Source organism: Cupressus sempervirens, chromosome 6, assembly GCF_028749045.1.
Source record: "Cupressus sempervirens isolate cs-2001-9-10 chromosome 6, ASM2874904v1, whole genome shotgun sequence".
Classification (NCBI taxonomy): domain Eukaryota; kingdom Viridiplantae; phylum Streptophyta; class Pinopsida; order Cupressales; family Cupressaceae; genus Cupressus; species Cupressus sempervirens.
In genome coordinates, this window is record NC_143123.1 from 459,759,668 (window position 1) to 459,771,679 (window position 12,012).

The 12,012-nt window shown below is 36.0% G+C and overlaps 1 pseudogene; it reads left to right on the forward strand.

The window, feature by feature from the left end:
• The first annotated feature begins 217 nt into the window (after nucleotides 1-217).
• On the forward strand, nucleotides 218-789 carry LOC149553054 (actin-103-like; annotated as a pseudogene).
• The last annotated feature ends 11,223 nt before the right edge of the window (nucleotides 790-12,012 follow it).

The following is a 12,012-nucleotide window of genomic DNA, read 5'->3' on the forward strand; positions in this document are numbered from 1 at the left end:
TTTCTAATTCACAATGATCATAAAAGTAATTTTTGAGCATACCAAAAGGGGTATTTTGACTCTGAAATACCTCATTGAGCATGGCATTGTGACTAACTAGGATGATATGGAAAAGGTATGGCATCACACATTCTTCAATGAGCTTTGAGTTGCCTTAGAGGAGCACCTTATTCTTCTTACCAAAGCACCACTTAACCCCAAGGTGAATAAGGAGAAAATGACTCAGGTAATGTTTGAGACTTTCAATGTGCTTGCCATGTATGTTGCAATTCCTGAAGCACTTTCTCTGTATGGAAATGGACAAACAACTGGTATTGTGCTAGATTCTCATGAAGGTGTTACACACATGGTCCTAATATATGAAGGATATGCTCTACCTCATGCCATCCTCAGATTGGACCTTGCAGGGTGTGACCTAACTGATGCATTGATGAAGATCCTCACAGAGCGTGGGTACACCTTCACAACAACAACAGAGTGTAAAAATTTTTGTGACATGAAGGAGAAACTAGCCTACGTGTCTCTTGATTTGCAAAAAGGTTTAGATGTGTAGAGGTCCTGTTCCAACTCTCTTTGATAGGAATGGAAGCTACTAGCTTCCATGAAACTACATACAATTTCATTATGAAGTATGATGTGGATATTCATAAAGACTTGTATGGGAATGTTGTGCTCAGTGGTGGGTCAACAATGTTCCCTGGAATTGCAGATCGCATGGTGAGGAAATCTACCACCCACAAAAATGGAAGCCACAACACCAAAAAATGGAGATTCAATGCTGTCAAATGAGAAACCACTGGTAGAAGTGGCAGTCAGTGGAGGAGCTAGTTAAAGGGTGGCATTGAGAGTTGGGAGCTCGATATACAAGAGGAAGGGATGTTCAAATGCTAAAGGAGATGGATTTCACTTAGAATATTAAGAGAAATGGAGGAGATGTAATACTTTATGTTGACGAGAGCAAAGACTCTTTACTAGAGCTACATTAGATAAATAGGTATAATGCAAAGTGTGGAGGGAATGTTGATGCAATGGGGGCCATGGTGTAGTTCTTAGCATGCCAATTCTTAGAGAAAACAAACAAAAAGTGTAGAGCATGAGAGTGATCAGCTCTAAAGAGAGACCATGCAGCAGTGAAGAGGGACCCTACGTAAAGGAAGCCACTAGTTGGAAACATCTCCACATACAAAGAAAAGGACCACACCTAGCAGGGCATGAAGGTAAAGCCGTAGGCCATCAAATACAAAGAGCAGAGCAAACTTGCCCATTCAAAAATGTTAGAACCCAATATGGTCACAATTTCAAAGCTTCAAGTTTAGAGTTTTTGAACCACTTCGAATTGAAGTTCCAAGTAATTCGAAGCAGTTCAATGATTTAGTTGATCTGTCCTGTAGGTTCAATAGAAACAAAATTCAGGCTCTCGGTTCAAAATTGCAGATTTGTTATTCAGAAAGGTTCAGAACTCTATCTCAATTCACATTTCAGGCTCATACTTCAAAGCAGTTCAATGGTTTAAAAATGCAATGTTCAGCCTTTTTCAATATTTTGTTGATTTCTTCAATCATGATGGAAGATCCTTTCGAGGAAAAGCATAGAATTATAATGGATTGTGGGAATTGGACATTGAGAAACCAAAGTATTTAGAAGGCAAAACCAATCTCAAGTAACATACAATGAACTTACATTAGAATTCATCCATCTTAAAATGGAACAAACATATACAAGCAGAAGAAATTTTGGATTCTCTGATGACAGAAAAATAGTCATATTTCGGGGGTCATATCTCAGAATTCAACTATTGGATTGAGCCTAATTTTGGATATGTGTTTTCAATCCTAGTTCTCTAAATCTTCACCAAAGCGTTTTGTCATATTGCATATGGATAAAAAGTTACAGGTTCTTGAGTGCACCACTGTCGGATCAGCAATAACAGTCATAAAATGTAGATGACAGAAAATAGTCATATTTTGGGGGTCATATCTCACAATCTAACCATTGGATTGACCTAAATATTGGATATGTGTTGTGAATACTAGTTCTATAAATCATCTCCAAATAGTTTTGTAATATTCACTATGGATCAAAAGTTATGAGCTCCTGTTTGGACCTCTATCGGCTCAGCAATAGCAGTTACAGAATCCAAACAATCAAATTGGGTCTCAGTGCGTGGGGCATAACTTCTAATAAAATTGTTAGATTTGGCTCAATTTTAGATATGTTTCTAAGAAGAAAGTTATTCATGATATAACCAAAGCGTTTTTCAAACTCATTCTTGGTTAATGAGTTACGACTGATTTAGTGGGACACTATCAAAACTGTCAATGACAGTTACAAAATCATAATAGAACCTCATCACTAGCAAATACCACTTGTCAGCATGAGTATACCATAGGGGCCACGAATTTGAAAAGATAAAAGACTATTTTTATAATGATATAAACACAAAAAGGAAGAGGGAAATCAAAAGTTTTTCAAGATTCAGTTAGGAAACTGAAAAGCCATGGGAAATAACTGATTAAATAAGCCAGCAACAGAGTAAGCAGGGGGTTCCATTTTTTCTCTCCAAAAGACTGCAGACTTTGTGCTACAGCAAGGAGGAGAGGTTTCCCCAATTTTATTTCATTTTTTTGTGAAGTTGTGGAGGGCAAAGCAAGTTTTCATTTTCCTGTTCTAAACTGTGTGTTAGCAATAGGAGAGTTTTGATTTGTTACAACTTTCTTTAATGGTGATTGTAATAGCAAGTGCATCTTTATGCTTTCAGAGGAGGGAGACTTGAGAGTTAATTTTTTTTCAAAACTTTGAGTTTGAGCAATCTACTTTCCACTAAGTGTGGTCTTTGTGTCGCTTTGGTTTTCTCTGAAATATGCTGTTATATCTCCATATCTTCATTTTTGCACTTTCTCAAGAAGATGGATAATGTGTTTCTTGATTCTATTTGTTGTTAGGGTGAATGGACTTTGTGTCATTTACCATTTAATTTCTTGTAGTTGTTTAGTTTTTCCTACATCTACATTGTACTTATAGGTAGATGTTTGATATCCTTTTATGCTTTATGGTAAAAGCATTCACATTTGATTCATTGAATATTTCATATGGGGAGCTGTACCCGATAAAATTCAGAGGAAAGTTATCAATCCAATGATAACTTGTCCAACTGTTAGTGCTGATTAGTCTTCTCATTTGGGCATTCAGGGTTATATTTGTATATATTTTCTTGGAGGACAATCTGTTCACTAACAAAAACAAAGGAAGCAGTTGGCTAAAAGCCACAAGCATGTAGAAATTAAAAGCAACGTCACAAATTATAGAGTGAAGTTGCTAATACGAAGAAAAGAAGAAACCACCCATTCAAACCTGGGAACTCACGTTGGGAAAGAGAAAAGGAGTTTCCAGCAGAGCCAAGTCCCGTGCTTGTAGGAGGAATCCTCGCATTTCATATGGAAAATGTATCAACACATAAAAGGAGATTTGGTCAAAAATGTTGGCCAGTAAAACAAGCGCCACACATAGGGAAAGCCAACAAAAAGCCACTGTTAAAGGGAAGTTTAAAAAAAAGTAGTAGGGGACTATTGCAAGGAAGCATAGCTCAAGTGGATGAGGCTATGGCTATAGGGGACATCAATAGGGATGTCTCGTATGAAGCCGAACAACAAAAAATCTGCACGTGATCAAGGAGATTCATGCAGAACCAGAGCTCTACCCACGTAGGTAACAAAGAGAAGACACCCAACCTTGAATTAAAATGAGAAATGCAGGCTATTAAAAATAAGCAACAAGCTAGAGTTAACAAATTCTTGGGTCTGAGGTGGATCATCAGCAAAGGGATAGAGCAACCGTGGTTTCAAAGAGGAAGCTGTGTTTCATGGGGAAAAACTTAGGACTCTTTATCCCACATTGCTTGTGGGTAGGTATTTTTAAATCTTTAAATATAACTCATTGAAAATGCATTGTAACTCAAAGAAAAGGGGCTTTTAAAAAGCCATGGCCTTGTGTGTGGGACCTACAGGTCCAAAGTCAACCATATTTTGACCCGTGAAATGCTTGGCCTAAGCGTATGATCGAAGAGAGATTTGAAAGGCTTCATGCGGTTATGACCACCGTAGGGTCGGGAGGCATATTTCAAAGGTCCATGCTCTTACGAGGAGGCCCAACACATATGAATGTAAGCAAATTTTTGAGGACTCCCGATGTTACATGAAACTCATGGAAGCATGAAGGAAATACACACCCGTATGGGCGTGAATCAAATTTTGAAGCTCTCTGGTGTTACGCCAAGGTCGTGAGAATGTAAAGGGCAGCCTTCAGCGCAGCGTGTAAACATGAATGGAAATGTGTAGAGGCTCTGAGGCTACGAGATTTAGGAGATATTATTAAAATATTAATATCATCCTTGTGCGGGAGAACGGAAAGGGAATTTCAAATGCCTCCAATGCTACAAGAAAAATCAATATTAAGAAAATATTAATTGATTAATTAATATTTAAAATATCATGGCCAATCAAATTTCAACATTTGGCATTTCACGATTGGAGGGAGAGTTTGAGGATAAAATGAAATTAAGGAATTTTTTTTTCAAACGCATGCTGAAAGATTTGAAATATTAAAAGTTTTTATATAGTTTTAACTATATAACTTTTTAAAATTTTCATTGTAAAGGTTCTGATTCAATCCAGGAGTCTATTTTTCAAAGGGCCATAACAGGGGCATTTTTTGTCCAAAATAGGCAGTGCAGTATGCTGTTGGAACCAAGAGGAAATGAACTATCCATTTTTGAGGTTAGATTATGCACAAGTCTTCACCGGTATGCTTTGTAAGAAGATTTTTAATTTTTGGGGCATTCTTAGTAAAAGGGGCAGAATTCATCATGGAGTATCAAATTCAGTTAGGGAACATATATTGATGTCTGTTGATGCTAAAACGAATTCTGGAAAAGATCGCATGCTTCTAGAATTCATATTTTAATTAATTTTTGTTGATTTTGTGAGTTCTAATAAAGAATCAAAATCAGTTATTCTATCAAATATCTCAGATATTTTGTGTTGTTGAGAGCCGAATGATGAAGATTTGATTCACCAGTTGAGGGGAGAGATTAGAGAGTTGTTTTAACCTATTGAGAAGATTTTCCAAGTGGACAGATGTCATGTTTTGATCAGATCCAGGAATTAACTCTCCTATATCTTCTTTTCTTTTCCTCATTGTAGGGGTTCCAATTTTTGTCACTGAGAAACCAGTTGGTTCCAATCTTTTGGAGAAAATTGGCACACTATTGTGATACCATGGTTTTGGTTCCGGTCTTGATGCATTCCCAATACTGAGACACCATATTTTTCAACAGAATTCTCTTGTATGAACAATAGTAGAAGGATAATACAGATAGTTCAGATCTATTAGGTATTTCCATGTTTTCATTTTCATGCATATGACTATATTAATTTCAAGGAAATAAATGCAAAGAGCAGTAGATGATTGAGTTTCAGTTTAAATCTTGCCTCCATTCTTAGTGAGTTGTGATATTTTATGGTCTTGGAACAAAGAGCCTAGGTCATAGTTACAGTCCTTTAAGGCTGTATGTTGTTTCATTGTTGCTGATAATTCAAGGGATTGTGTAAATGCTTTAGAGATTCAATAGGGTTGCATGTTTGTTGAGAAGGATATCATGTAAGAATGAGGTTTAAGCTGAACATTGATGTCTATTTACGAGTTGAGTAGATAGATCAAATATCTGAAGATACAAATAGGTAGTAGATATCCACATGTGTGTATTTGATTCATGGAGTTTCCCAATGGTTAAGGCACTAATAAGCTACAAGGTCACCTAGTTCTTGCTGTTGCATATTAGCGGTTTTACTGAATTCAACATTGTTAATCAAACATTCTTTCCCTTTTGTGTTGAAGGACCTAAGTGTTTAACCCTCACTCAACTTATGTGATTCATAGATTTGCATTTAGCTACTATAGATCTGTGTCATTTCATGAGTTATTAGGAGATATAAGGGGTTTCCATCTGCTTAATAGATTTAGGGATATGTTTTTGCACTGGTACAATATCAATTGAATCTAAGGTCTATCCACCTAGGTTTAGCAGAGCCTGAAGTAGAAGAAGGGTCAAGCCTTACAGTTGGCCTTGTGACTGAAGTGATATGTTGAGAATGAGAGTAAGTTTCCCCTAGATATGTCATATTCTCATGGAGATAATTGAAAACCCTCCAGTGTTTTAAAACACCAATAGTGAGCTTGAGAACGTCCTCACAAAAACAATTCCTTGGCACCATAGGGATTGGACCAGCATATTACAAGAATTTTTTTGGTTTTACAGAACAACATGGAAGACTACTATAGGATTCACACCATTTGAGCTCTTATATGGTCAAGTAGCAATGCTTCCAATTGAATTTGAACATAAAACTTTAAGGACAACATTGGCATTGGATATTGAACTTCTTGTAGCATGGAGGGAACATCTTCTACATCTTAACTCTTTGGATGAGATGTGCAAAATTGCTTTGGAATGCACTAAAATTATATAGAGACAAAGAAAAAAATGGCATGACTCTCACATTATCAACAAACAATTTCAAATTGGTGACTGGGCACTACTATATGATTCCAGATTTAAAGATATGCTAGGAAAGTTGCAGACAAGATGATTGGGACCATACAAAGTTACTCATGTCTTTGATAATGGAGCTGTCCAATTAACTACCATTGATCCAATACCTTTCAAATTATCAGTCAATGGTCACAAATTGAAATTTTATAAACAACCCCAAACAAAAGAGGACTTCTTGCAGTAGTTTCAGCGGTCAGGTTCAAATAAAAATCAAGTAACTCTTCCTGCAATTGAAGGTGTTAACCTTCCAACTGCTGCTCTTCAACATTAATTCCTTTGTACATGTTCATAATAAAAATTTTATGCCCACATAAAGTTCCAAATTTCTTTATTCACTCTATCCACCTCATTTCCTTTCTTCCACCAATCCATCTCATTTCATTTCTTTTCTTCCACCCATCCACCTTCCACGTCATCATTTTCTTCTATTTTCAATAAAAACTACAACTTGCTAATGGATTCTATTGCTGCTGATGCAACTTCTGCCACCTTTTCAGGTACGTGTAATGATTAGTTGATAGGTATAACAGTTTAAATTGTTATTCACTTATAGTATGTAAATTTCATTAATTATATCTAATACTGCATTTTGTATATGATGGTGACGTTATGCCTGTCCCTTATCCATACTAGGTTTGACAAGTGTGGAAACTTGTCCATATTTAGCAGGGGGCAGGGAAGTTCACTAATATCCAATGACATTTCTAATTATCTATAAAGATTTTTCCAAATCTTCATATTTCCTTCATTGATGAAATTTAATTGCCATAAGTACACAAGTGTAGGTGTTGTACCCCTTATTTTTGAATGATTTTATTGTTAGGCTGTGATGTGACTTGTGTTTAAATTTTGTGATCTGAACCCCATTTTCAGATGATTCTCACACATATTCATGATTTACCTTCATTAAAGCCATATTATTGTGCATAACAATTCATTATGACATTAATTATCTGTTAAAACAAAGAAATGTGAGTTGAGTCTGGGTTTCACAAAGCAACTTGAATTCATAAGGGGGAAAACAAAGCAGATAGAGAAAGTTTTAAGAAAAATGGGTGGACAGTTGCAGAGGAGAGAACTAGTGGAACATACCCTGTTGCTCTCAGATGTAGAGGTTGTAAGAAGGTTTAATACATGTGAATGGTTAGGGTATTTTCTGAGTTTGACTACATTTGATGAGGAGGTAGCCATATAATTCACAAGGACATTTGATGAAGGTGCTTCTGTTTGGGGTTTAACAGTGATTGCAATAGAGGAATGCATTGTTGAAGTAACTGGGTTGCCTACAATTGGAGAATTTTATCCCAGCACACATGATGTGAGGTCAACAAGAGCTCAATTTACTAGATAGACTGATCCTCAAATGTATATTACAAAGCAAGGTTGCAAGCGAATGCCACTGTTGCTACCATACAATGAATTACCCATGCATATTATCGGGTACCTTACATGCGAAGGGCGATTCTCTTACTTACATGCACATCATTTCAAATTACTTAGTTATATAAGGCATAATCTTTTAGTAAACATTCTAAATTTCTTGTACAATATGCTCTGTATTAGTGCAGAAGAAACTCAAAAAGGAAAAGATAATTTTGTTACCCATCATGCCCTAATTAAATTAATAATAGAAAGGTCACTTAGGGATGTGTCTCCCATGACATGGGATGAATTTGTACAAGCCAAAAATTTGCAACCCCAAGCTGCCCCTAGTGAACAGCCTAGTGAGGAAAATGTAGCTCCCACCAATGAGCCTATTGAACAAAATACCCAAGAGGCTAAAGCTGAAAATACCCAAGAAAATGTGCAAGAAGCTATCCCTATTCAAGAGACTTTACCTTTACTTTTTCAAGAAACCCATTAACCTACTTCTAGCAAAGCAAAGAGGAAACAAAAACTACAAGAAGAAATCTCTATTCAAGAAAAGGAAGAGCCAAACCCTACAGTTGTGAGACAAAAGAGAACTAAGACAAGTCTTGTAGCAACTACTCCTATAGCAGAGACACCCAAAGGGAAAGATAGGAAAAAGGTTGTGATACAAGAAAAAACCCCTATAAGGAGAAGCCCTAGGATAAGAGAGCAAGTTTCTAAAGATTCTACTCTGTCTAAAACATCTACCAAAGAATCCCGTATGCAAATTGTCTCTGATCACTCTCCTCCCCATTCTAAAATTACAAGCATTCTTGAAAGTTTCAATGAGGAATGTAGGGATGAAATCAACGAGAATCCAAATGATACCCCAATAGACTAGCTCAGCACTTCGAGCTGTAGAGATGAAATAGTTTCTTAACAAATTGATCCAAACACTACCCTAGTTCCCCATAAATCAACATGGATTACTAGTTTTGTAGAACATTTATGGAAGGAATAGAGGAAGAGGAAAAGAAATCATGAAGAAGACAATGGTTCTATTACACTGCAGAAACTCCTTTTTCAGTTGTTTGGACAACATATGTTTGCTGAGGCCATATGGGAAGAAGAGAGGTAAAAGATGAATAAATTCATTGCATCTCAAGGTGAAGAAATTATAGATTTAAAGGAACAATTAGCAATTCAAAAGCAACGGATGGATCATGCCCTTAAGTTGGCTAATCAGGCACTTGCTTGTAGATCACCACCAACAGTTTATGCTCTTTGTTTAAAAGAAAAATTTCTTTTATTTCAACTAATGTTAACTCTTAAGGATACTAATGCAGAGTTCAAATAAGCCCAAGAATTTTATGGATTATATCAAACTCTACCATCTTGGCAGCAAAATTTGCTTTGTGAATTATATGTTCATAATTTTGTTATCCCTTTAGAGACCCAATGAAATACCTTACTCTATATAGGAGACATAGATTTAAGAGCCCTCATGTCCTAGATGTCTAATGAAGAAAACTATGATAGGAAACTAAAAATAATTACAGGGATGAGGAAAGGATAGAGCCCTTGCCTTTAAGAGCCAAGAGTAACAAGCTAGATGAAGTTCTCAGTGATTGGTTCACATTAGCTTATGGGAAGAAGAATATGGAAGTAAGGGATAGAATCTTTGTTGCAAGAACCAAAGAATATGCTGATTATGAGAACTTACCCTATTTTTCCTTCTAGAGAGCTATGACTAGTGTTAGAAGTAGATGGGCTAAATTGCTTGAGTCACTTAAAATGTTAGAACTACACAGTCCCATCAACTTGGAGGCAACACTTCACATGGTTTTGAAGTATCTAGAGCTAGGGAAGTAGGCCAGACCATAATTGTGGTGTCCATTAACCATGTAACCTCCAATGCTCCTATGGCCTTTATATGACATTAATGCCGATAGACTCGACAAGCTGTAGTAAGATCATATAAGGGAAGTGTGGGAAAGAACAAGAGGATTTTACTATACTTTCAAGAGTACCAGGAAAGGAAGGACTGAGATTGGAGAGTTTAGGTCATTAAAAAGAAAGTGCAATGCTTGAGGACAAGCATTAGTTTAGCAGGGGGCAGATGATGAGGCCAAATATTGCCTTTATTTCATGATAGTTTTAAACACTTTATTGATACTCTGTTTTATTTTCATCAAAACATTTGTGGACCTATGTTTACCGAAACCTATGATAAACCTATGGGTAGCTACTATGCCATCTTTTTCTAGTATTATATATATTATGCAATATTTCATATAATTAGTAGAATGAGTGTTCTTATATTTGAATTTAATTTGACAAATGCTTATTTGCAAACATGTCTCTCCATAATTACTAACCTATTAGCAATGAAGCTGAAGGTGATTAGGTGAATTCAAGATGAAAGTTGAATACAATTAATAACATTCAAGAGGAGAAAGAACATTGAAGTTTAAGTCATAGTGGAGAAGAATCATACCGATACCAAAGGACATGACTGTGAGAATGGAGGAACTCTAAAGACTTACTATATTCTTTGCATTTATGTCAAGCGGTTGTTGTTTAGACTTTATTCTTCCCACCTTGAGCTATTACTCTTCCTTCTTTCTTGCCTATGGATTTGTAGTTAGTTTGTTTTTATGTTTTTGGAATAAGTGTCAATTTCGTATATATAGGGATTAGACCAGTTGTGTGTAAGTTTGGAAGTTAGTAGGAAGTAAGAAGAAGAAGGAACTATTAACTTTTATAGTTGTGCTTTTACAGTTTCTATGTATTGTTCCCATGTAATGAATTTTTGAAACATAATGAAATAGTTTTTGGCTTCTATCTTGTGTTAGTAGATTAGAAGAAGCTGACCAATGGGGCCCACTTGGGAGGTGGATTAGATTAGGTTAGTATAACTTTATTTCCAAGAATTTCTAGTTCTACAAGTAGAAGTTGTAAATTCCTTCTCGTAGCATCATACTTCATGAATGTTCTGGTTAACTTTTCATTTCATTTCCAACTTTTTTTTTCAGTCAAGTGTGTTTATTTCTTGTAGCAACAGTGTAGGTTCTTTTCCTTGCATTTTACTTTCCTGAAGCATAAGTTTAGTGACTCATTCAGATACCTAGTGCACATATTGTGCCGACCATTTCAAGTATACATCCCTGGGTTGACAAGATTAAATGCACCTCATAGTGGGAAAAATAGTCCTTAGTTTGAAAATATTATTCCTAAGCATGGCCCAAAGCATGACTATGATACACCTATTATGAGGCAGACCACTTAGCATATTTTTTGACATAGTTACTAATTGTGTTGAGATCTATATGGATGATTTCACCACTTATGGTGGCACATTTGAACAAGCTCATGCCAACTTGGAGAAGGTACTAAAAAGGTGTCAAGAATACAACCTTTCTCTTAATAGTGAGAAGTGTTATTTCATGATGGAAGAAGGAGTTATTCTTGGCCACTACTTTTCCCCTTTTGGAATTCAAGTGGACCCTACAAAGATTGTTGTAATTACTAATCTACCAATGCCAACTAAGCAAAAAAATGTCAGAAGCTTTCTTGGACATGCTGGTTACTATAGGAGGTTCATCAAAGACTTTAGTAAGCTTGCTATTCCCTTGTACAACTTACTCAAGAAGAAAGCTGAATTTGAGTGGATAGAAGACTGTGAAGCAACATTCCAGCAATTGAAGGATGTTTTGACTACAACACCTGTTCTTAGAAGACCTGATTGGAAGCTACCTTTCCACATTCATACTAATGCATCTGATACTACTTTAGGAGTAGTTATGGGACAAAAAGAAGGTACTATTGAGCATGCCATTTACTATATTAGTAAGAATTTGTAGGGTGTTGAGCTGAATTATACTATCATTAAAAATGAATTGCTTGCTGTTGTGTATGTACTTAATAAATTTTGGCATTATATCACAAGCTATGAGGTTTTTGTCTACATTGATCACTCTACTATAAAACATTTGATGAACAAACTTGCTATTTCTAGTAGATTAGCACGTTGGTTACTCCTCATGCAGGATTTT